Source organism: Lonchura striata, chromosome 1A (genome assembly GCF_050655825.1).
Source record: "Lonchura striata isolate lonStrDom1 chromosome 1A, ASM5065582v1, whole genome shotgun sequence".
NCBI classification, from domain to species: domain Eukaryota; kingdom Metazoa; phylum Chordata; class Aves; order Passeriformes; family Estrildidae; genus Lonchura; species Lonchura striata.
In genome coordinates this window covers 21960963-21987275 of record NC_140741.1, presented here as the reverse complement: position 1 = coordinate 21987275, position 26313 = coordinate 21960963, and the positions used below count along the sequence as shown (strand labels likewise).

Genomic DNA, 26313 nt, shown 5'->3' with positions numbered 1-26313 from the left:
ACTCCAGCACGTATTTATCTTTTCCTTGTTAACACTTACCATCCCTGGAACATCTCCTGCTCAGCAGCTGTTTGTAGGTGTTTTTTTTTTCCTCTCCCATCATCTTGTACCTTTCATTCCTGTTCAAGGCATCTATAAACCTCTTGTAGTGACATCATAGCTGTTTCTATAGCAACAGATTATGATACTAGAACAGAGGATAATATCAAACAGGAGGAGGAAGAGATAAATTATGGTGTTTGTGTGCATGTGTCTGAGGGCTTGATTATATTCCTACATCTCTTCCAAGGATGTTGTCTGCCTAGCTTCTTCTCTGTTTATCTTACATGCCTTTTTTAAAGGTTAGGAAAATGTGAAGGAAAAAAGATCTGGAGGTCAGAACAATACAGACGCATATTTTTGATGTCCTCTATGTAAACCTGGTAGGCTGAGATTTATTTTTTTACCTCTGATAGCTCTCCTGTGTCTCCTGAGAGTAGTCTGGAGAAAACTTAGAAGCACAACAATCCCCTAGTATGGCTTCACTTTTACTTTAATTACCAATTATTCATAGCCACTGGCAGCTGGGATCTGAAGTCAAGGATCTCTGTGCTGCAGATTTTACAAAAGGTGGACAACTGCAACATGGCATTGCCCCAGAGAACACACAGCTGTATTTGAGAAGGGATGTGACAGGTGCTCAAATCAGCCAGAGGTGGCATGGGGAGAAGAGGGACAAGTACCCAGAAGGATATTAGGGGGACTGTGATCTCTAGACTGCTTCAGCCTCCCCAGAGAGTGGTCTGAGTCTCATCACAGTGCTGTTTGTGGAAGAGCTGTGCCAGGATGGGTTGTGGGCTGGTTTTTGACCATCTGCATTGTTCTTCCATGGCTTTGGGCTGTCCCTCTGTCAGGAGCTGACAGCAGCAGGATTGCAGAAGGGTGAGTGCCCATATTGCTCCATATATGTGATGGCAGGAAGGCTGTTTGCATAAATCAATAGGCTGGAGAAGATGAATGTCCAGCTAAAATACATGGCATTTTATTTTCTCCTAGGCAGCATTTAGTGTTGACAAATTCCACATAGCTTGGCAAGGATTTTCAACAGGTCTCTGGTTTACCTCCAAATAGTGGTAATTTCCAGCCATCATTGCTACTTTGCTATTTAGATGTTTGACTTCAAAAGCTGGAGAAAAATTTCCAAGAAAAACATCTTTGATATCCTCGTAGCTCCATGTGTGTGTGCAACCTTTAATCTTCCTCTTGTGGCAGAGTTTCTCAGTAGTTAAATAGCCATTACTAGTCTTTAAAATATCTGGAGCAGAGTCGTCTCTAACTTGAAAATCTCTGGTGGCACACTTGAGGTCCTTAACATTGACATACAGAACTGATCCCACGGTGAAGTACTGTGATGCCCCAGGGAGGAGGGAAGTGGAGGGATCTGAGCACAGCAGTGCCAGGGGTGTGTCAGCTTGCCTTGGCAATGCAGCTGGCTGGGGCAGTGTGTAATGGTCCTCTCTCCATTATGGGAATTCACAGCACAATGAGTCCTGGGTCAGTAGTGCTGGAATGAGGTGATGCCCATCCTCCAGTTTCCAACATGTCAGTGCACAGGAACTTTCTGGTAGCTGGGCAGGCTGCTGTTGTGCTTGGTGGTGATGCACAGTGAAGTTTTTAGTCAAGCTTTGTGTTGCCAGGATGGAGAGAATATGGTAGATCACATGAATTGCTGGAGTCACTCAGACTCTGCAAGGCCACTGGTAGTTAGATCTGTATAGAAGGCATGTGAGCACACAAGGCCTTGACAGGAATTAATGGTTAAGTCACCTTAATGGAAGCTTTTTAGGAGCCAGTAGAGACCACAGAGGACTGGTTGGGTGTGCTCCCCCTGCAAGCACCCACACAGCACACTAGGCTCAGCTTCAGAACAGGCTGACAGCATTGTCCTTCGGGGAACACACTGCCACAATCAGGCCTCAGGGTCATGGAAGCTAGGGAGCTGGCAACAAGGTCCTTTGTGGAGAGAAGAGAGACCACAACCTTTTTTCTGAAACCAAATTAAAACAAAAAAACAACTCTTGGCTACAACCAGTTTATGGATAGCATGGAGAAACCCAAGATCTCATAAATCCTCCAAGTCTACAAAGAAACTGAGGATCACATTTTTTCATGAGTACAACAAAAAAATTTCTTTATCTCTTCTAGCACAATCAGTGGCACCACCAGAAACCTTCCTTCCCACCTAACTCCCGCTCTTCATTCTTTCAATATCAGAATATGTGTGTATTTAGCAAGTGGAGGTAAGAAACATGTTGCAACCCCCATTTTAAAATAGCTGCACCACCTGGAAAGTACATGTGAGACCCAGACACAAGCATATCCCATTGATGATGACAGTTCTTTTCTTGCAGTGTCATTTTCCTGTTGCTTATCTGAGGCTGTGAGCACCTGTGTAATGAAAGTGCACCTTGCAAAAGTCTGTGCTGCCTGAAGCACGTGCGAGTCAGAAGGGACAGCAGGTGCTGTTATTGAGCTGTGTGTGTGAGAGCACAGGTGGAAGAATGTCTGTGTGTATGTGTGTGTGTGTATGTGGGACTCCTTCCATGTTTGTAGGCACCTTTGGGAATGTACACATGTGTTTGGTGTGGCTTCATCCCCTTTATCTATGGAAGACAGCATGGGCTTGATTCTACTCAGTGCTGTTATACCATTTTTCTAACAAATTGTATTTGTAGCAGGACTCTATTCCACTGCAGTGAATGAAGAAGGGAGATTTATTATAAATATAAATTAGGCTTTGTGTGTGTTTGTGAGCTGTCACAGCCTGTGCAGGAGAAAATATAAACAAGGTGAATGCAGGGTGTTTATGTGAAGTGATGCTGTGGAAGTGTATGTGTTGGCAGGAGTGCTGTCTGCAGTCTCTGCATAAGGGTTTGTGTTCCCAGTGTGAGTGTGGAAGACTGTAAATCACGGTGTGTTCAGGAGAGGACACTGCCACTCTGCCTTTAAAAGGCAGGAAGAGATTTTTTTTTTTTTCAAACAATGTGACTTTACAGGCTAAACAAAAGGGTTACTAGAAATCCAAGCTTGGGAAAAATATCATTCAAGACATTCTTACGAATGCGCATCTCTATCCTGCTCATCTCTATCCTGATCCAAAACAGCGTCATGGCAGGCATTTTTCATGCATCTTCTTCCAGTGCCAGGCTTTGGTGGCCCAACTGGACCCATTCTTGCATATGTCTTCAGCTCTGCTAATGCATCTCAGGTGTGTCTCTGTAGCCTCAATTATCTGAGACTTTAGCCAGTGGTGGGGTGTAACTGGGGTCTGTATGCAAATACAGTATCCCCTCGGGAATCTGTATCCCTTCAGATGGATTTACAGTATCACTTACAATGTATCTCATGTAGGTGAGACTGCCTCAATAAAGGAACTGTATCTTTTCCAGTATCTCTGCTGGTGGGTGCTGAATCCTGGCTTTATTCGTGATCAACCCTGAACTCAAGATACAGAGTGTGGAGTTCCCCTCTTCAGGACTAGGCTTGGCTTAAAAGTTATTTCATGTTCCTCTAAAATCACTGCTGTTTCCCAGAGGAGCACTTGAGTCATTACCAATCCTTGCATTTCCTCTCAGCCAGGAAGGGTTGAAGGGGTTTCAGGAAGAGGATGCTTTACAAGGAGACGTCTGCCTTCCCTTGCCATGCCCTGTTGCAAACAGACACAGAGACTCCTGCCAAAAAGCTGCTGCCTGTAGAAAATAAAGTGCAAGGGAAAAAGAAGATGGGATGTGAGTTAATGACAGGAGAGGGCATGATTTCAGGTGGGGATGTCTGATGCTTTTCATACTATGTACAATAAAGCAGATGCTCGTGGCAGCACTGATGGTGAGCTAGGAAGTGTGTTTCCTAGCCACAGTTGTTACATGGCATCACTGGAGCAAGTTGCAGGTCATAGTTTTTCATTTGGGTTTTGTTGTGGTTGGTACTCCTCTCCTTCTTGCCTTTTTGTTATTGCAGGGCTTGTGAAGGGGAAGGGGTTCTTATTCTCCTGGTGTGTTTTGTGTCCTTTCTCTTGTTCCTGGCAGCCACCCCCTCCCCAGCCCAGCCCTGTCATATTCAGCTGTCCTTGCTGGAAGGTGCCCAGCCCACCTGAGGTGTTCATGGCCAAGGACGTAGCATGCCGTGTATCGAGAACATGCTGACTTCACGTGGGAACTCAAATGCTACATGTCAGGCATCCCAACCCGTGGGCTGTGGTCACCCTGGGGCTCAGGCTGAGCTGTGGGGTGAAGCAGAGATGTGGAGGAAGAAGACCACAGGTTTGATCACAGAGGTAAAACACTCTGTAGTTACCACAAAATGCTTGCTGAAAAGATGGATATTGGGAGTTATTTGGCTAGCTGAGGCAAGGGAAACAGAAACCTGTCCTGGTGATCCCAACCCTCCTGTTTTACCCTCCAGGGATATGGAAGGGCTGGTAGGATCAGGTGCTCCCCATCCCCTGCTCAGGGTATCTGGGGGGATGGACTTCCTGCCAGGCTGCCTGCAGGGCACTCATCCCCTTTTCAGTGGGAAGTGGCAACCCAGCAGCACATGAGAGCTGTGAAATCCAGCCCTGTGTTGGGACAGGCTGCATTTAAGCACCGTGTAAGCCCTAATTTGAAGGCTTAAAGGGAGCTGAAGTGTGACACTGAATGCTATGTCTGAGCTTCACCCTTCCTGAGCCACAACAGCCTATCAGGAGAGAAACTATGGGGCAGGACAGCCTCTGCCTTCCCAGCTGGGCCATGAACCTTCAGCTGAACTTGGTTCTAGCAGAAGTGTTGGATTTGGTTGGGTTTTAAACTGTAAATGTGATAAACCATGGCTGGCAGTTCTGACTGCTGTGGCTTGTACTGTATGCCCAAAGAAGCTGTTGCAGTAACAGGCCTGTTCTGGCAGTCCAGCAGGTCTCCATCTGTCTAGGTATGTTCATCCCTATAGTTCTGCCCCTGACAACTGCTTTTCATCATTCCAGCCTGGTCACTGCTTCTCTTTGCAGGCCAGTAGCAGTTAACAGCACCCCTGTGCCAGGCTCCTGAAGGCCACATAGTGTGACATAGTATGCACCCTCTTCTCCCAGCCAGGACTGTGGGACTTTGGCCAGTACAGCAGAGAAAATATCACTTTACAAGAAAACAGATTGTTTTTAAGTCAAAGCTAAGACTGTAGCACTTGCTGGAGGCTGGAAGGTAACTGTAAATCCTGGGTCTCATTTGCACAAACACATTTGGTTCCAATCCTTAAGGGCATTTTCCCTTCCCTTGCTTATGCCTGTGATTCAGAAACATGTAAATTTTGTTTGGATTTGTTTTTTTCAAAACACTGCAAAATGTGGGAGGGGGGCTTTTAAATTACACTTGGCACAGAAGGGATAAGGAGTATTCTGGATGCTCCACTGGGTAGGAATCTGTGGATGGTTGTCATTTAGGCTCTGTCAGTAGGAAACACTGAAGAGACTGGATACACCAGGAGAGTAGTAGTGAGATTTGCAGTCACTTACTTGTAAGTCTGCTGCTCAGATCAGACCTCTCAGCTTTCTTCTGGCCCAGCATATGAGACCCTACACGGTGGGTCTCATTTCAGGTGTGAACCTTATGTTCAGGGTCATTTGATGGATAAATGTCCTGTCAAGTCAAGAGGGACAGGCTCTGCTGCAGGGTTGCCACAGGAGTGGGAGGTGACACTGGCCAGTCAGGCTCCTTCCAGGGCAGAGATCTGCACGATGCCCCTGCTGCTGTGGCTGTCCCTTTTGTGTCAAGGTCCAAGGAGTGAAGAAAAGTGGCTTGATTTATGCCCTGAAGAAGTTGGAGGTACAGATCTACCCAAGGGTTCAGAAAGAGGCAGCATGGCAGTGATTGCTGGCTTTGCTGGGGGTCACCAATGATGGCACATTTATATTGTTGAAGGCCTTATCCCCTAGCAGAGGTTTTGTTCACATTTACTGTCTGCTTACCAGATCTCAAAATTATTTAAAAGAGCAACAAATCAGCTAAGACAGCCTGCAAGGTGAAGATGAGGCTGGGCTACCCTGCTGTTGTTCCCTCTGGGAAGGCACAAGGACCATGCTGGCAAGGGTGTGTGCTGGGAGCTCTGCACCAACATAGGCCATGCAGTGTGTGCTTCATGCTCTGTTTCCAGAACTGCCAGCTCGGTGTCTTTCACCTGCACTGGCTCCCTGGGAGGAAAGAACCAAAGGAGAGTTGGTGGAAAACCAAAGGAGAGTCTGTCTACACAGAGACTGGCTGCTGTAGGAACCACCCCATCCTGCTATGAGTGTTGGCAGAGAAGAGGGAGAGGTTTGTGTCCTCTCCCACCTTTTAGCCAGAAGGAATGCATGTGCTTGGGAGCTTCTTCATGCTCTCCTGCCATGCTGATGGATTTCATGACACGACTTTTAGCACCTGAGGATAGGTGTGAAAAGGGAAGAGGTAGAGAAGTAGGAGGTGGAGGTGGTGCGAGTTAATACAAGACCCAGTGGGAAGCAGCAGCAGGCAGTATTATTTCTGTGGTTTGAGCCAAAACTTTCTCTCTCTCTCTCTCACACACACACACATTAAATTACAACTAATGCAAGTAGCATTGTGAAGGAGGAATTTGGGAACTGTCATTCATCATCCAATAGTTTGTAACAAATGTGCTGCTCAGTGCCATAGCCCATAGCCTCACTGAGAAGTAATTCACTTGGTATTTGCAGGCATGACATGCATGCCATAAGAATTCCACTGTTGTATTATGCCAGCATTAGTGAGAGGATATGAAAATAAATGATGAGCTATTGTTTTTCATTATTAAGTCCAGGCTTTTTGCTCATCTTGCTTTTTTCCTCCCTCCATCTGTGAAAGGAGGAGCCTCTCTGTTCTTTTCACTTTCGGATCAGGCAGGTTGTGCTCTCACTCATCACAGATCCCCCATCTTCCTTCCAGACCAGCACCCTTTTGCTGCTCCCTCCAGCTGTCTCCTGGGTTTGGAGATCAGCTGCAGCAGTCCTTTAAATTGCTGTAGGGTATTACCACAGAATGATATGGCATCAGAGGGGATCTCAGTATTTTGTTATGGGTCTACAGAACTGTTTTGCCCTCACCATTCCTCAAGGGGACCAAGCCCTGCTCTTCATTGTTGCACTGGAAGGTTCAGACTTGAGTAGTGGGTCAGGAGTTGGTACTTTCAGGTCATCCACAAGCCTTAAGTAACTCTTCTATTATTAAAAAAGAGGGAGAACTCTTGAGGCAGCTGTCAATCTGAATGAGAGCAGGAACAGAGCTGAGCAGCCTCTGTCAGGGACTGCTGGCAGTGGCCAGCACTTTAAAGAAGTCCACAAGGCAGAACAAGAGAAATCTGTGACCCACAGTTGTGAGAGGCATCCCTGTCCATTCCTGTGGGCTTTCCTGTGTTTCCTCCAGAGTTCTGTAAGTGCAAAGGACTTAAACATTACAGGGAAGTGAGACAGTTAAGTGTAATTTATCCCTGTTTTCTAGTGGGGTTGACTAAAGAAGAAATCATAGCAGTTTCAGAGATGACCCCTGTTTCTGGAGTCATCAATTCATGGGGCTTTTTTAAGCTGTCACATAAACACCCACCTGCGCAAAATAAAAGACTTCTTTGGAAAACTGGGCTTAAATATCCCCATGAAATCCTTAAACTGAGTCAGTACCAGCACTATATAGGACTCCTGTGCTCGTAATCTTATTCTTAAACAACTAACCCAGGCAGTCTTTCATGTCAGTGAGTTGCTGCTCACTCCAGTGGCCCCAGCCCACATTGGCTGTTCAGCAGAAAGCCTGGCTGAGCTGAAGGCAGATGGCAGGGTAAGAGCTTGTGCTGATCCTACTGCTATTAACTCTACCACTCCTCTGCACAGCAAGCTGCTCCCTTTGAACATCAGCAGAACCGATTTTAAAAGCCCTGCGGCCCAGCCATGTGTGACAGAATAGCTCATTTTGTCAGGGAAAAAGATACCTTGGTAAACTTTTGAGTGGAAGCTGTCAGGGGTAACCTCAAGATGCTGGAAGAAGCAGCCATAGGCTCTGGGAAAGAGCAGCAGCCAGCTGCAGGTGTCATGTTCCCACCTGAGAGGGGACATGTGAAAACAGATGCTTTTTTCCTCCGTCCTCTTTATTCATGCTCTCACAGCAGCAGCGTCAACACAGGAGCGTTCTGTGACGTCGCTTTGCACGTAGTCGTGGTTATGAAATCCAAAGCTGCTGGGTCACTGTACTTGTCCTACCCCACACTGTGCTGCCAGCACACCCTGGCACACAGCAACTGGCCAAGTGTAGCCATGACCAGTGGTTCTCCCAAAATATCTCAGGCCAAGTGGCTCCCTGCCCCGCTGTCTGCACTCACTGACACGCGCAAGCACACACGCCTTTAACACCCACAGCGTGTGTGGCTCTCAGCAGGTCACTTCAGGGCAGTGGCAGAGTCCCACGTCTTGGAAACAGGGAGAATGTGTTCCTCTGCCCAAGCTCCTCCACACAATCCTCTCACAGCCCTTGCAGTGATTTAAGTCCTTTCCACTGGGAAAAGATCACTGCATTTGATTCTTGAATTTTGCAATATGCATAAGTGGTGTGGTGGTGACACTGGGCTTGAAGCCATCAACTCATATTTACTTGTGATCTAAGACAGTGATTTCTGTTCAGACCTCAAAGGGCAAGTTGCTGTGTGATTTAAAGTCATGCTACCAGCAGAAGCATATGACCTCATGGTATGAAAAAGCAGGAGGAGATTAGCAAAGAAGTTTCTGAGGTACACAAATGTCCATGGGAAAAAATAAAAGAAACACATTAACAGGAGAGTCAGTCTGTCTGTGTAAGAGAAGGCTGGGGAAATGACTAATATGTGCAATTTGATTCAGATGTTCCCTCTTTGATTCAGATGTTCCCTCTTTGATTCAGGCCCCCTCCTTTGCTTTCCCTACCCCTTACCTCGCCTTGGATTTTTCTGCCTTTTAGAAGAGAACGAGCGAGGGAGAGTGGAAGGACTCAGTGAGGAAGGAGTTAAGGGAATGCTCACTGGGGATTATAAAACAGCCAGGCACTTGGAAACAGTTAAGAAGAGAGAAACAGATCTGCCAGGAGGGAGTGTGGCACTGGAGCCGGTGGTTTATTTTCATGCCTCTCTACACAGCAATGCAGAAGTCTCTCCTACCATGGGGACGGAGGTAAGGGTGGCAGGAACAGGGTGGGTGCCAGGGTGAGGGTGTGAAGGTTAAATGGGGAATAAACTTCCCCAGCACCAAGTTCACCAGCCTTCCCACTGATCCCTGTTGATGGGCTCTGCTCTGGATGTGGATTGTTCCTGTGTGGGTGGCAGCAGGTAGCACCTACCATCGGCTGAAGGCATGGCCTTGCCCTGGGGACAAGATGTCCTCTTTGCATGTTGGATGTAAGGAAGAGTGGTCTGCGCGCTCTTGGCATCACCCTGGAAAGGTGGACACAACGAACTTGCTGTGTGCGCAGCACCGAGAGCACAGTGTGGGCAGGTCTGTGGGTATGCCTACGTGAGCATGAGCTGCATGCGAGGTCTTCTGTGAGTGTGGCTGTGGGTGGGCAGCCTGTACAAGCCCACCTGGCCAGGAGGAGCCTTCTGTCATGCTCTGATGAGGTGTCTTTGAGTCACAAGAAGCTGTGCTTTCGCTCACCCTGTATTCGTGTCTCAGAAGCCCAGCTGAGGCCTTCTGCACGTCGTGTCAGGCACCAGGCACCGTAACAGGGGCAGAGACTCCTGGTCCCAGGAAGGAAAGGCTAATGCAAAGGCAGTGTCACCTGACAGACCAGGGCTGCGAAGAGAAGCCAGGTGGCTTCAGGCTTCCTCCACTGTGTTCTCCACATGCCTGTGCTTGGAGCAGGAGCTAACTTCTCCCTAGTTTAAGGGACACTGCTACTGTGATGGTGGGTTATGAAGTGACCTGAAGGCAGGCCCTGCCATCACCTCCTGGCTCTTTGGATCTGTGCATGAAAAATGGTGTCATTTACAGCCTCCTGGCAGCAGGAGCTTACAGGGAGTGACCTGTTACCCTTACAGTGACCACAGGGAGAACTGCGCATGTGCAACACTGAGATCCATTTTTCTTGAGGAAATAAAAGCAGATGCAACTATTAGAACTGAAGTGTGTGCAGAGAGGGTTAGTCACTCTGCAAGTGTCAGGGACTTGTGAGGAAATAGCAGGAGTTTGCTGACTAATACCAATGATGCTCAAGGAGTAAATGAGAAATACAGAGGGAAAGCCCTCTGTTTCTGAATTTGGAAGAGAAAAAAGACTTGAGGAAAAAAAATAAGGAAGGAAGATGTATAGAGTTACTAATCAGCCCCCAAAGTCTCTGACCTATATCTCCCTCCTTTCCCTGGATCCATTCTTGAAATGAAAAATTAATAGAGAACAACCAGGTTTTACCTCAAGGGTACCCTTTCGGGCTGCCATGTACTACGGCCTGGGATGAGTGGGTAGGACTTTGGAGTCCCTCAACACGATGCAGAAAGCAGAGTAGTCTCAGTCCAGGATGTTGAAAGGATGTCCAGAGAGACTGAAAGCAAGAAGGTAATCTCCTCTCTTGGAAGGATGGTCTCTGGCTTCAGATGGTTGGGAAAAGGATGCTGAGCTGACACACTAGGTTAAAGCAGACCAAGGAAGGATAGTCCTTGAAGTTACTGTAACTTTATCAGGGGAAATGGAGGAGGGAAAAAAAGTATATCAGGTCATTAGTCCTCTGAGGACAAAGTTCATTCTGTCTACAGAATATTCCTTCCTCTTTTCCCATTTTTAGTTTTTTTAATGAGGGAAGAGAATCCTTATGTAAGAAGCTAAAACCTAGGTTTGTGGACCAGAAGGTTTAATTTCCCAGTTCTGTTGCTGCCTTGCTCTTAAAGCTTAGGCAAGTCACTTTCTTCTGGCTCCATTTTTATCTCTATAGGATGTGGATTCTGATACCCTTTCCAAAATATTTTCAAATGTATTGAATATATGTTCTCTGAGGTGAGGAGGGCCTGGGCATTGCATCTTGTGTGCTGTGTGTTGTGCAGGAGGAGGAGGGCGGATGCTGTGGGGTTTTTGCCTGCACTGGAATAGGCTCTGTGCCCGCAAAATACACCCACAGCTTTGGGCACTGCTGGATTTGCCCTCCCACATGACATGGGAGGGATGGAATCATGTAGCTGTGGAGTGCCCTGAGAAGAGGTGTTATCACCCACTGTGCTAGCAGGGCTAGGCTAGCTTTGAGGGGATCCGAGCAAATGTGAAAATCTGGGCCTTTACCATCTCCTTATTTTGGATGACCTGAATTTAGGTGCCCAAGACTACTAGCTATGTTTTATGTACAAGTCTGGATGCATCATGTTGTCTTTATTGTGGTCCTTCAGAGCCGATCTCCTTAGATCTTTGCAGGATACCTCACTTACTACTATCTTCTGTGATAAATGTCCTCCATAACCCTGAAGGGCCAGAAGCTGAGCCATCCATGCTGTCTCTGCATGAACTTCTGCCTCTTCAATATTAGGATGCCTTATGCAGCTTGAGAAACTAGGTTATATAGCAGCTTTAATGGGGCTTTTTCCAGACACTGATTGACCTGATTCCTTGGACCAGCTGTTTTATTTATTAAGCAAAATAGGAGAAGAATGAGTCTCCTAGATAAATTTGATTAATTGTGGAGTATGTTTAGACTATTTTTTTTCATAAATTGATATGGAGCTCTTTCTTTATATTGATTTTATAGATATTAATTTATGCACTAGGAATGAGAAAGATTTGCCTCTCCATCTAATCCTATTTCTAGAGAGATATTTACTTAATGTGCAGTGTAATTTGTCTAATGTGCAACTTTGTATGTAGAGTGTACCCAGATTCAGCAGAAACAGTGGGTATAATAAAAGAGAGCACTGTAGTGCAGTGCTGTAAATCCCTCTGTAATTAAAAATACTAAATTAGTCTAAGTTAGTGCAGTCAGGAGACATGATAGCTCAAAAGCAGGGATATATGGTGAGAGTTTTCAGTGCAGGACAGAGAAATTTGGTCTGTGTTCCTCTCCGTGTGGATATGGTGTGTATCAGGGGAAAGAACTATTCATAATACCATTTGCCAGGAATACAGCTTGGGTGGTAAAGAGGAATTGTTAGGAGTTATCCTAGGGTTGTCCTTTCATGGTCACAAGGTGATGGAGGAACCAGTTCTGCCAGTTCCCACATTGTCTCACATTGTTGTCCTGTGTCTATGTCTGGGTGTTTGTGTGTGTCTGGGTGTCTCAAGTGCTGTGCACAGTTGCAAAGCTGGATTTTACGCTCCTACAGAAGTGTCTCTAAAATTACTTCATTCCTCTGAAGAAGGCTGGCACCAGCAGTTGGTTGAATTATTCCCACCCCCCCACTGTCTGTCTTTTTGTCTGTTTGTCTTTCTTTGCCGGTGTCAGCAGAGATAAAATCACTGCCTGAAATTTTCAGACAGGCTTTTTTATCTTATAGGAATTTGTGAATCTCCCTGCAAATAATCAGAGGAAGGATCAGTTTATACCAATGTAAGATTCACTACCTCTGAGTACTGTCCATCTGCCTGTCCTATATCCAGCTTATGACCAGCGCTGCCTGCAGTGCCTGACACTTGCTTTCTCTTTCTGAGAGAACAGGAGGAAAGGTGGGGCTTATGGTCTAAGCAGAAGTCCCTGTTTGGAATTGACTAACAAGACTTTGTTGTGCGTTAAATTTAAAAATAAATGGATCTTGTTTATCTGAACAGAACCAGGATATAAAATAAAGTTCTAATTACAGTTTGCATTTCAGTTTGACTTGATTGTGTTAGTGTAACATCTGTTTCTTCCAACAACCAAGAAGAGAAAAAAAAGTGTATGTTACGGCAATGACCTGCCATTGAGGCCACCCAATAGCTTCCCTATTTTAAGACCTTCATTTTCAGTTGTTCACAACTTTACTGAACTTAAACTATCTGGGCAGAAATTTTCCATCCCAGCTACCTGCCTCACAATGCGTATTTAGAAAACAGCTCTTTTGTACCTCTCTTGTATTTTTTGATGCATGTTAAATATAACAAATGTACAAAGAAATGAGAAAGTAAGCCTCCACATTAACAACCCAGTAAAATTTGAATGGTGTAAGTGTCAGGAATACCACTTCTGCTATCTCTGAGAGCATCAGCCCAAAAAAATCATTGTCACCACAGCTTCAACTTGCAAAACATATCTCTGAAGGACTTGTACGTAAGAGTTTCAGTTGAGCATTTAAAACTAGTGGAAGCTTTTCACATTAATCTCCCTGTGCTTTGTTTCCCTGCCCATGACATACAGATAATACAGCGTCTTACTTTGTAAGGGCAGTGTGAAAATACATTCCTTTATGTTTGTGAAACATTCAGTTACTCTAATGATGCATACTGTAGGAAAGGCCATGAGTAAATTACTAATTACATCTGCAGAGCAGAGCGTGGCAGGTACACAGTAAAGGAGGCTCGGAGCCGCACCTCCAACAGCACTGAGAAGATGAAATAGTAACTGGGTGCTTACCAGGTGAGCACCCTGGATTCTGCTGCACTGGGTGAGGCCAAGGTCCTGTGGAAAAATAGCCTGTGATTATGTGATTAACAGCTCTGCCATGGTGCACAGGCAAGAAAGAGGGTTGAAGGTTGCACAGGCAGCCATAAAGTTGAGTTTTCCTAAGTCTTACATTCTTGATTTGCAGCTTTAAATAGTCTTGCTTTCACCTATCTCTTGGTCATGCAGAGTGGGAATGAGGAACAATAAACAGCTGTTGCTCCTGGGAGAAGAGACAGGAAAACGTTTGGTGCCATTTGTCATCAGAAAGAAAAATTGGTGAAGCCTTCTATCCAGACATTCTGTGTAGGAGCAAGTGTGACCCTCAAGACAGAAGTTCAGAGTCGGAGGAATAACACAAATGAACTGAGATATCTTGTTTCCCTTATGACAACTGTCTGGTTAATGCTGTTTTTCTCTAATAATGCTCTATATCATTAAACAGCAGTGCCACAAACCAACAGACTTGCAAATTATTTTAAGGAAGAACAAGTTCATGCCATTGCTTTTTCTTTGGGTCTTGCGGGAAGGTGTTTCCTGATTTTACCCTGGGTACTCCCAGCTCTGGTTGCTCCTTCTCCCAGGTCCTGCCCTGTGGAAGTCCCAAATGGTACACTCATGAGACCGTGATCTTTAAGCTTGGGAAAATGATCTAGATCTGACTCACAGGCAGAATCAACCCCAAATCCTTCTGCCTTTGTTAACTTCATTATATTTTGCTTTCCTTCCATTTGTGTTCTCTGCTCAGGTGGAAGGAAGCAGTGCTGCCCACAGCCTGTTGAGTTGTATGATGGGCAGCAGCAGGGGAGGAGAAGGCTTTGGTTGAAGGGTTGCAGTTGGGATAGTGATAGTGGCACCAATGAGCAAGCTCTGGGGTGCCTGTGGTGCACACCTCAGAAGCTTGCCCATGTCAGTTGGGCATGGAGAGCAAAGATTGCCATCAGCTGGGAGCTCTGAGAAACAGGAAAGTTGTACAGATACTGTGACTTTAAAGGGTTACATACTCACTGAGCTGTTTTTAAGTTGAGGAAAGTTGCTCATTCTCTGCCTACATTATGAGTCAAACTAGGATGCACATTTTCTTGAAATCCCTAAACCCTTCAGCCTGTGCATAAGAGCCTCTTCTTGATGTGGTTTTCATAATTGATGTTTGGCTATTTCACAGTTGCTTTTCCCCATGGAATTTCTCTTTAAAATACCTCATATTTCTTTTTAATTTTGACTGTGCATGGCAAGTTTATATTTAAAAAAAAATTCAAGCATAATTTTTTGTAAAGCTAGGATGTCATTAGGGTACTTTGGGGAGGGAAATTTTGCTTATTATTTGTGATGTCCCCTGAGAAGGTGGTAACTGAAGTCCTACCAGTATTTCCCCCTTCTTCTGCATGTGAATTTTCAGAAAGGTTTGTCAAGACAGACATCAGTATTTGCAAGTTGCCTTTGGATTGATGAAACCTTTGGAAATACGTGCATTGTTTCCTGAGACTTATTTCATTACACAGCAATGCTGATTGCTTATTTTGGGACAATGACTAGACAAGGTTTTAAAAAGAGAAGTAAGAAAAGAAAATAATAGAAAACCTGTATTTCAAAACCTAAAAGGGTCTAATTTCTTAACAGAACAGAAACAAAATGACAATTCCTTCATACTTAGTTGGACCTTTGAGATATTTGCCTAGAGAGAACTCTATTTTTCATATATTTTTACTTCTTCAAGAAAACTGTAATTGTCAGATGTTTATATATACTTCCTTCTTTTTTCACCCCTCTTTTCTGTGAAGGCTGTTTACACCAAAACAATATCTTTGTTTCCAGAGTTCATCTGCTCCTGCTGCTCCTTTTCCAGCTGAAATCACAATACTCGGTCTGTGACATCACTGTTGGCTGCCGTGACAACGGAGAATTTTCACTCCAGGTGGAGAACGTGCAGCAGCAGCAGCAGCAGCCGCAGCAGCCACTCTGTCAGGAGCAGAGAGAATGTTTTTCTATGCATATTGCTAGTCATGGAGAAGGAAGGGAAGGAAAAATCTGCAAGAAAACCAAATGTAGATTTTCTGAGTGTGCTGCTTGTGCAGTGGGCACAGGTACTGGAAACTTCACCTTCCACAGGATTTCTTTTGAAATCAGTTAACAGCAGCTAACTACAGATTATACATTTGTTGAGAAGAACTTGCTTTTCTAAAAGGGAGAGTGCAGGAGAGGGGTTTAATTTAGATTAATGCATCACTTGGATACCTGAATTGTATCCACAAGTTTTATGGAGGTCTTTTTTGGGTTTTTTTCCACACAAATTCCCTTTCAAAACCCAAGGGCAGATGATTAATGCACTGTTCTTGCTAAAGTTTGCATATGTAGTGGGCTTTCAGTGTGTGAGTTGTCCTGATGAAGTCAGTTCAGACAATTCATGTGCTTAAACTCAGACACAGGCACATGTGGCAGTAGTGTGAGGGTCTAGCCAGCAGTCCTAGGGGAACAAATAAAGATTTTATAGAATATTTTGTGATGCAGACACTGTCTTGGAAGACACTTGTCACCTGGAAAAGCTGAAATCTCTGACTGAATCTGCCAGGAAAAGCAAACAGACTGGCCATAAACCTTCTCCCTGTGCTTTTTTCTGCTTAATTCATCTCATGGTTCACAGCCTTGCAGTTGGTGGTTGGAAAGTGAGGGGTGTCTGTGGCTTAAGAGGCGACACCTCAAGATCATTAAATAGCAGGGAGGAAAACAGGATGGAGAAATGGTCACTATACCCATTGACTGTATTGCAATGATACAAGTGAAAAATACATGTACATCCAAAGTGTAGTCACAGGTTCATGGTATGAAATGGTATGCCCTGATGGCTCACAAGCATGGATGGAGCAGTCATCCACTGCCAAGGCTGCCCTGAAGGACAGAGGCAGCATGCAAGTCCCTCAGGTGCAGTTATAACATGATTTCCATACTTCAGTTTCATGGCTGTACCAAGGACTACAGGAAAACCTTAAGCAGGAAAAGATGCTCTTGTTCTCCTGTGTAACTTTCTAGCCAGTGTGAGAGAAGTAGCACCTCCAGCTGACTAATTGCAGTTGGAGATATGTTTTCCAAAAGACCCTGAGCAACCTCTGCAGCCACATCCCTCGGTGACTGATGAGCCTTTGCTACTGGTGTTTTCTCTCACTTCCAGCATCCTGGAAAACCCAGGCATTTGCTTGGTCAGGGTCCAGTTTCTCAGTGAGTCCTGTTGATCCTGCTTTCCCGTGGCTCCCTACTACAGCTCTGCCAAAGCATTTCTGAGTTGTCACAAGTCAGGAAAGAGTGTATTTTTCCAGGAAGCCTTGTAGTATAAAGGCACCGGCAGCCTCAGAAGAGTGTCTTTTACCTACATCTGTGTTTTGAGATGTCTTAGGATTGTTTGTTTGTTTGTTTGTTTGTTTGTTTTAGCACACGCTGGGTTGCTGTTGTGGCAGTCCATATGATTCATGTCTCGCACAGTCTGACAGGTTTATTGTAGCTCGAGCGTGCTGAGCTGCGCGCTGCGGTTGCTGCTCTGCTCGTGCTTGGTGCCAGGCCAGCCCGTGGGGCCAGTGCAGAGTTCTTTGCAAGTGCCAGGACCCAGAGGGTGATGTGTGTGGGAGGGCCACTTGAACGAGCTGCTTGCCTTAGCTTTGGGAACTGGAGAGGATATGAGAACACTTGCTTGGGCTTTATTTTTTAAAACAGGAACAGCATGTTCTTTGGAGCATGCAGACCAGAAAGCGGGAGGGTCAATTTTGGGATCTAATGGTGCTGTCAGGATCCAGTTTCACATTTATTTTCTGTCTCTGCAGAGCATGGAATAAGTTAACATTTCAACAGCTCGGAGTCTCTACTACTGAGCCTTTAAAAGACTAAATAATACCAAGTTCTTATAACTCTGGGATCAAAGCCCCATGGATTTTAGATACTTTAATAGCTTCTGTATCTTTTTAACTGAGTTTCACTTAAACCTGGTTTTTACACCAGTTTATACCCGTTATGCCTGCTTATGTCAGGTGTTACTCTGTCTTGTGGAGTTCATCATCCACTGATGCCCACCTGAACCTTTCAACTCTTCTTTTTCCTTTTTTTTGTTTTAAATGCTTTTTATTTTTTTGGCAAAGGAAAGAGGAGTGAAGGTTCAGAGGGCTGGAAGAAGAGGCACAGAGAGGTGAATACATCATGGCCTTGCTGAAACCCAGGGATGAGCTGGCGGGAAGAATCAAGACAAAAGAGTGACATCATTAGTTGGGAAATTTTGAGTAGTTTCATGAAAACCTGTTTGGTGCCATTTCGCATGTAGTCCCTGAGCACCATTTGCTGGTGCTTGGCCAGGTGAAAGGAGTGTCTCTGGGAGCCTCCAGCCTGTGGATTTTCTGGGTAAGCCACAGAGGGACCTGTACTATTGATCTGCCACTTGTGCTGTTCTTGTAACCCCCTGGTGCTTCAGGGTCCTCCATGCTTGACTCAGCTGTGGCTTGTGGCATGAGCTCTGCAGGGTGACAGCGAGCTGTGGAACAAGGTTCCCTGAGCAGCTATGCAGTGCAACCCAGCCCCTGCAAATTGGGGTTGTTTTTCCATGACAGCACAAAGAGAGCAACTGTCCTGAATTTGATTGTGTAACTTTTGTAATCACCATAAAAAACCTGCTTGGTAAATACATTTTCTCTACCCGAAAGAAACTGCCCCACTCCTTTTTGTTCTGCAGATAATAGACATAAAAATGAAATATGGACCTGTGTTCTTGAAAGGTCACATTTATTTGGTTGTCAAGGAGATTGCATATCGAAATAGGTTTTGTTAAGATCTGATGATATGCTAGAGGAATTGAATTAATTGGAACTTCGGTTCATAGAAGTTGGAAAATGGGCTAGGAATAGCTTGTGATCTGGAATATGGAGATGGCCACCCCTTTTTCCTAATGCCTCTGGAATGGGGAAACTGGCTTTCGGTTTTGTGTCAGGTGCAGGACCAGTGGCCATAGAATCATTAAGGCTGGAAAAGACTTCTAAGATCCTCAAATCCAGCCTGTGACTGGACATCACCATGCCAACTAAACCATAGCACTGAGTGCCAGTCCAGTAGTTTCCAGTAGTTTCCTGAATGCTTCTAGGAATAGTGACTCCCCCACTTGCCTCGGCAGCCCATTCTAATGCTTAACCACCCTTTCAGGGAAAATATTCTTCCTGATGTTCAGCCTGAATCTGCCCTGGCACAACTTGAGGCCATTTTCTCTTGTCCTGTTGCTGGTTGACTGGGAGAAGGGACCGACGCCCTGCTAATGTGCTACAATTTCAGGTAGTTGTAGTGAGTAATGAGGTTCTCCCTGAGCCTCTTCTCCAGACTAAACAGCCCCAGCTCTCTCAGCTGGTCTCCATAGGACTTACTCTCTATACCCTTCACCAGCTCCACTGCCCTTCTATGGACATACTGCAGCTCAGTGTCTTTCGTGTAGTGAGCATCCCAAACTGAACAGGATTTGAGGTGCACCACCCTCACCAGTGCCAAGCATGGAGGGACAGTCACTGCCCTGGTCCTGCTGGCCACACTGTTTCTGATCTGGATGCCACTTGCCTTCTTGGCCACCTGGAGCCACAGTTAGTTCATGTTCATCTGCCATCAACCAGCACCCCAGTTCCTTTTCCACTGGGCTGCGTTCTGGCCATGTTTGTCAGCTCTTGTTTGCATTGTCCTAGTTTCATTCAAGGCATTCTTCTGCGTGGCTCAGAGTAACAGCTCATAGTGTCACTGGTCTCCAACCCTTTCTGCCTAATGCATGGTGGGTTGCTAGGCGTGCTGCCGTCATCCACATTTTAGTTGAGGATGTGATGACCACTCATTTTGTATTGCTTTCCAAGATTTGACTGAATGACTCAGCTGATCCTCTGGTGACTCATTTCAGTCTCTCATGAGCCCAGGAAGGACTAAAGAGGGAAGTGGGGCTATTTTCAGATATGAAAAATGACCAAAACCAAGGACTGTGTCCACAAAGGAGTACTGCAAACATGGAATTAATTGGGCATTCATACTGGGTGTAAACTTGCTGCTTACCACTGAAACTCTTTCCACAGTTATTGTGCTTCTGCTGAATCTAGTTTTCAGTCTCTCTCTTCTTACTTCTCATCCATATGGATATTGGAAAGCTTTTATTGAGTTTTGAGTACATAAGATATGATGAAAGTTCACAAGACTTTTTAGTACTAAATTCCCCTGGCTGTTTTCTTTTGTTTTATTTATTTTTTTTTTTTTTAATGGCAGTTTCCCCCTCTCATTTGCTGAGAGTGTCACAGTTTTTCTAACAAAACCCATAGGCCCACCTCAGGCCATTTTACCCTCTAGTCATTCTTATGACTATGGCAAAGCTAACATGTCCAGTATTCTCCTGGACCTCCTGAAGGCTCTTGTGATTTCACCACAAGTTGTTACTAACATGTTTTTTTCCTAGAACCTGTGGAATCAGTGGTATATTTGCTCCTTGTGAGAAAATCATACACAACCTATTTTCCCAGAAACTTCTTTCCCCCATTACTCAGTTTGGCCAGACTTCCCTTACATCGTTAGTCAAAACCCATAGGTGTGACTGTGGACAGCTTGGCTGCAACATCACCAACACATAAGTGATTCTGAACTCATTTTCCCACTGCATCTAAGCTGAATCCTTTCATTCCATTGCATAGGAAAAGGAAAGAATTGAATGTTCTGAGTCGAAAGCACATGGCTGCAAAACAGTTGTAGTAGTGCCAAAAAGATGCTTCTGAAGAGGCTGGGCAAGTGGCTGCATGCTGCTGGAAGCGCAAAGTGACACATCAGTTCTTAAATGTAGCATCAGGAATAAGAAGAAGGCTTGACAGCCCCTTCAGCTGGTTTGTCATCTGCAGCCATCTCTCCTTTCTACTGTGGATTTTTGGTTCTGCAGGTTTGGTTTCAGCAGGACACAGCAGGTACTCATGGTCAGCACTTGAACAGGGCCTGAGGTGTGCTCTGGTGCCTGGGTCTCTGCAGGGTGCTGTGCAGGCTCTCGAAAGCACTGGGTGATCTGGAGCAAAGTTACACCAAGGGAGTGTTTATTGTCCAGGCTGGACAGGGCTGGCTGTGGGGTCCCCACTGCAGAAGGCATTTGGCCTGTGTCATACTGGATCTCCATGTTTAGCTTCACTCCCCTTCTGTCATGCTCTAATTTTGACAGTGCAAGAAGCCCAGCAGCCATGGTGTTAAGCACTGCAGAGCTGAGTAAATACATATGTCAATAAATAATCATATCCTGCGCAAAAGAGAAACCTGGAGGAGAGATTGATGGTAGCCAGGGAGTTCTACTGGTACAGGTGGAGGTTTTTATTTTTTTGTTTCTCTTAATGACTTCCCTTGGACTGATTTCTTTTCTTCTAGAGCTTTGAGGGGGTGTAGGCTGTTAGTACTGTCCCTGAGTTTCTTCATCACACACAAGGGCCTTATATCCTCCTTTCTCAAGTAGATAGCCTTTCCTGAGCTTCTGGATGTTTACTCTTCAAGGCTCTGAAATCCTTCATGTAGTTTATCCTCATGCCTAAATTGGGGGGGGTTTCTGTGTAAGCAAGAGCTTTGTACATCACCTAGGCTGTCCTTCCTTGGCCAAACAGGCCTCTTCTCTGTACGCTGATCTGGCCTCTGTCCTATTAGACCTTGCTTGGAAGTGAAGCTGATGTGAAGACAGTGGGAGATCAGGCATGCACCAGCCCCAGCAAGCCAGCCAGCAGTGGGGCAGGCAGGTGTCCAGAGGCACTTCTGTGGGATTGCTTGGGGTAGCATCACTCATTTCCTTGGAGATTATCAGATTAATTGCCTTCATGGGTCATCTGGCCATGCAAGTGTTTACATGTCTATGTGTGCCTGACTGTGTCCTTGTGTGTTGTGTGACAGAGGTCAGTCCAACCCCAAATACAGCAAACAGAATCATTGGTTCCTACAGATAAACCTTTCAACACACCGTGTTCTCATGGAGGCTGCAGCAGCTCCCTATAACTGTCTCATATGAGAGCCACTCACCAGTTTCAAAGGTGAATGGACCAAGAGAGACAGGTGTTTTGGGGAGAAATGAGTCCACATCCCAATCCTGCACCCTGTGTCTCCATGGTGATTTTTGCTTTGGGCCAGCTGGCTCAGTCCTACTGTGCTTGTTCTGGTCCCAGCTCACAGCCTGTTTCACATCATGCGTTTCTGGGTTTATAGTCCTACTTTGGAATGCAAACCAAAAGCCACAGGTGACAGGAAGAATAGGTTTCTGACTATTTGGCCGTAACTTTGGGGATGTTTTCTTGGCCCTAAGGTCTGGAAGACAAGGTGAAAAACGCTCAAGGTGCTTCCTTGAGGAACTGAAGGCTTTTGTCTCTGCAGGTCAGGTATGATGATGAGAAGGCAGGTTATTTACAGAATTGTTGCAACTCTGTAAATGGAAGTCAGGTGATCAACTTGCACTATTCTTTCTCTTCAATTCCTAAAATACCTCACACGCTCAATGTTTGAGAGTACAGTAGGTCCTGTATTTGGTTATTCCTACTTGAAGGTGGTATGTGGCTGTCAGGAGATCAACAAATCAGTCTGTGTCAATTTTCTGTTTTGGCAGAGCCCTGTGCCCAGCTTCTCCACCTTTCTCCTTGCATCTTCATCTTCCTTTGCAGGACAGATCCTGTGTATTTCATCCAGACCTCACCAGGGGCTTGTTTCTCTCCGACAGGTCTGTATCCTGATAGAAATGCATTGAAAGAAGGGGCTTTGTGAATAGGCAAACTGATGTTTTCAGCTAGCTAGAGCTTGGTCTGAGTTTCAGATTTTGTAAACAAAGCAGGGGCTAAATGTTGTTCAGTGGACTCTTCACAAATAAAACAGTTAGGAAAAAATCCTGTGAGAGGCTCAGCCAGAGACTCCAGTGAACCTTGCCCATGACTTGCTTTCACAAGTAGTGCTGTTTCTAACAAGTAAGGTATGCGAGATGCCAGCCATTCCCTGTGGTTTCATCACACTTACACACCAGTTGGAGTCATTGACATTGCAAAGTTAATATTTACAGGTGGAAAGTCATCCAGGTTGGGAGACAGCCATCATGGAAAAAGCCACAAGATCCTTTCCACTAGGCAGTTGTGGGAAGCCACAGATGTGCCACTGCTGTGTGTGTGAGGGGAGCACAACCAGAGCAGCAAAGGAAAATGATTTGTTTTGGTTCTATTTTGAGAGGCCTTGGTACCCTTACCAGGAACTAAGATAATGGAGGGTCAGGTAAGATGACCACTGAAGTCTGGAGTCAGGAAAGTTGAGAAAGTCTTCTCTTTCTCCTGTAGGATGGGGTACTGTGGTCAACCCCTGTTTGGAAGATGAACAGCAGTGACTTGAGTCATGCTGCCTCGAAAGCAGAACCATGCCAAGGCCATCCTTCTTTCAGTTCTGCTTTTGAGGTGTAACTCTGTCAGCAGGTAGCAATCAGAGATGGAGCTTGTTGGAATCTAGAGGCTCCTGTCTTATAGACCTGTTGGGAGGTTAAATGTAAGGATCCAGACATTAGGCTGGACTGCAAGGCAAGCTGTGGCCAGTTTCATGTTTACTGCAGAGACTGTCTTGTTTAGTTCTACAGAGGGAGCTTTGGGTGCTGTAGAAATGCCATGGTTACTGTTTGTTCCACTTTGTGATGGTGGAGGACAAATGGGAAGGAGGAAGATGCCCAGAACACATGTGGTGTTGCCAAACAGTCCTACCTGGCATATTGATGTGAGTAACTGCTTTTGGACTCATCTGGTTCCATTTTGGTTTGAGGATGAGGAAATATTCCTTGGTAGCTTGCTTTCCCCATCTCCTCTGGCTGTACCCAGTGCTTCAGGAGCTCATTCAAGCATGGCATTATAGGAGCCTCATCATGTCATGCCTTATCTTAAGTGGTGCTGTGGGTGTTGCCGCAGTCTTCAGCTCTTTAAACAGATGTGGTGCTGCTCGTGGGCTCCCCAGCAGCCTGAAGCACAGCCCCAGCCAAGCATTCCACACTTGCCTCAGCTCTGCTGGGCCTTCTCCAAGAAATCTGAACGAGGGATTTCTTCAGCAAAGCATTTAGTAGACATCTTTCAGTGTCCTCCAAAGATAAAGCTTCAAAGCAGGGCTTCTGTCAATCCCACCTCTCTGATTTCATCTTTTTCTTTCTTTCTCATTCCATCTCTGACTCCCAAGCAGACTTTCTTCTCCTCTGAGGAGAACTGATCATTTGCTTGTAAAACTTCTTTCTGACTTTACTGACACCAACTTTCCTAAAATCTCTTTATGCTTACATTGTGCAGAAGTTCCTTCACAAGCTCATGCAGACCTTGGAGGCTTTCAGGTGCTGCCCCCGCCTCCATCTTTATTATTCACCACCTCATTTTGATCTTGGGACTCCAGAAGTCCTTCCTGGCTTGCAGGACTGCTGCTCAGCCAGGTACCTCTAGCAGGGCTATGATCAGCCTTCTCAAGCCCCAGAGACCCGACGTGGGCACTGCAGACTCCCAGGCTTCTCACTTCATGTCTGGAGAGCACTTTGACATCTTGGTAGGGCGCTTGCAGTCTCATTTTTTGATTTCTGTAGAGGTGACAGTCTTTCTGTCAGCTTTGACAGATATGCAGAAGGGTGTTTGTTTACTGGGGTCTAACTCTATTTTGTCGAGGCTGGAGACTATTAAATTGTATTCACTTGCTGTCTTCATTTACTTCCCACACAGCAGCACTGAGGTATCCCGAAGAGAAGTTTTGCACTATTCCAACTGTGCTGAGTTTTCCCGTAAGAAGTATCTAGGGGCTATCTTTCAGTTCAGGGGAGCACGGACTGGACTGCTGGACCTTCTCACAGCAAGACCTAAAATTTGTGTCAGGTCCAGTTACTGTAGCATCTACAGGGAAGTGACAGAGCAGCCCCTGGTGAGGTATATTTTAACCTGTGTTCTCAGGTGTTGCATAGTTAATTAACTATAATGTGAAACATAAACTAGTGTGATTAACTGAGGAAATCTGTAATATCTCTTGTCATTACTACAGTACATTCCAGTGGGAGATGGAGGTGACCCTGAAAGAGTCTTCACTGAAGTGTAATAAAGTGTTCAAATGTAAATGTATGTATTTGTCCCTGAGATTTTGCTTCATGTGCCTAAAACTACGGATATGTCTGAAGAGCCCACAGCTTGTTATTCAGGTTCATCTGCCCCTGAGCCCACTGCAAAAGGATGAATAAGAATTGTAATACTTCTAAATTACAGCTAAGAAAGCTTTCAGTAGCCAGCAGGTAATTTGCCCTGGATTTAAGGAGTTAAAGGGAGAGTGAGGAAGGGAATAAAGATGGTTTGTGAGAAAAAACAGCAGTTATCCTGAGCCACATGCCAAAATAACCTAATCAGGCTGTGATAGGGAGTAACTGCCTACAACACCTCCATGCTCAAGAGTACTAAGTAGGTCCTGGTTGATAATTTTCATCATGCCTATAAAGGAAAGTCATGTGCAGAATGAAACAGGAGGCAGGGTTGTTGATGCTATAAATGCAGGAGAGGGATATATAGGAGGGCAGTTGGGGTGTCAGGGAGATAAGGGATTTGAAGATGATGATGGTGACAAAGCCCTGGCCATGGCACTGGAGGGATATGCTTTTTGGGTGGGGATGAGAGGGAAGGAGATGGATGCTTAGCTTTGTCCATTTGTCTTTGTTTATGGTTACTCTGTGCATTGGGAAGTCTTGCTTTTTCAATTGGCCATAAGACATGGATCAAACTTGGCAGGTTGGAGCCATGTGAATCCAGGTCTGGAGCAGTGCAGGAGACGTGCTCTGTCACATCTTACATCTTTGGGAACTGCTGTGCACTACATTTAGAAAACTACTAATTACCTGAGATGGTTTTACTAGCAGGACAGGAAAAGCAGAACAGGAAGGCAGGGAAATTTTCACCTGGAACAAGGGCTCCCTTGACATTTTAGGCTCACCAGGAACAGGAAGGAGCTGAGGCTGTTGAGGTCTGAGCTTGGCTTTGAGGTTGTGTCCAAATATTTGGTAGCACAAGGGAAAGAATTTGTGTAGCCTCCAGGGACATAAATTTTCAGGAGATTCTGAGAGTGCAGTGGTGCTGGGGTCAATGCCTCAAAAGGAGCCACACAGAGGCCACTGTGAAGAAGAGTGCTGTGCTTGAGACATGGCTATTTTGAAGGTACACTGCATTAGCCATACCTGGCAGATCCCCTTTTCATTGCCTTCTCAGCCTGGGCATGTATATGGGTTTGTAGGCTTGTGCCTCTCTGGGGAGAAGTGGAAGATACTTATTTCAGTATTCTGTTGCGAGCATCATTTATATGCTGAACACACTCCATGTGCTTTCTACAGTATTTTTCAAGCAGGCACTGCCATTCTGGCAGCAGCCAGGAAGCAGCCTCTGGTTACAGAGCACTGGCAGCTCTGCAGGTACTGCAGAAGCTCTGACTTCTTAATACAGGGCACTGCCTTGGTCTCCCGCCACCTCAAAGGCCACACTTAAAAATCAGCAGTAAGTGCTGGGAGTAAACTAGAAAAAAAAATCAGAGACTTTCAAACTGTTCCGTCTTTAGTCCCCAAAGTGTATTTTTTGCCATTTGGGGTGACGTGGGTGGATAAGGAACTTTACCTCATTTGCTTTCCTGAAACCTGTTAGAAGTACAAGTGAGGCGGCTGCGTGATTTGTGTGTGCATGCAAAAGAGGGCCATCTGAATTGTAAATAGCACCTGCTAAATTATTATTAAGTGAAAGCTGACGTGGGA

The 26313-nt window shown here is 45.4% G+C and overlaps 1 protein-coding gene across 3 annotated transcripts in view; it reads left to right on the top strand.

The window, feature by feature from the left end:
* The window catches only part of HIPK2 (homeodomain interacting protein kinase 2), a 137106-nt gene that overhangs the window by 10291 nt on the left and 100502 nt on the right, over window positions 1–26313 (top strand). The window contains exon 1 of one of the 3 annotated variants that reach the window (XM_021536513.4): window positions 809–9184. The exons of the other annotated variants lie outside the window; for them this stretch is intronic. The gene's annotated coding sequence lies outside the window, so the exon portion shown is untranslated. Of the gene's footprint in view, window positions 1–808; window positions 9185–26313 lie in introns of those variants that run through there. 3 annotated transcript variants of the gene reach the window in all.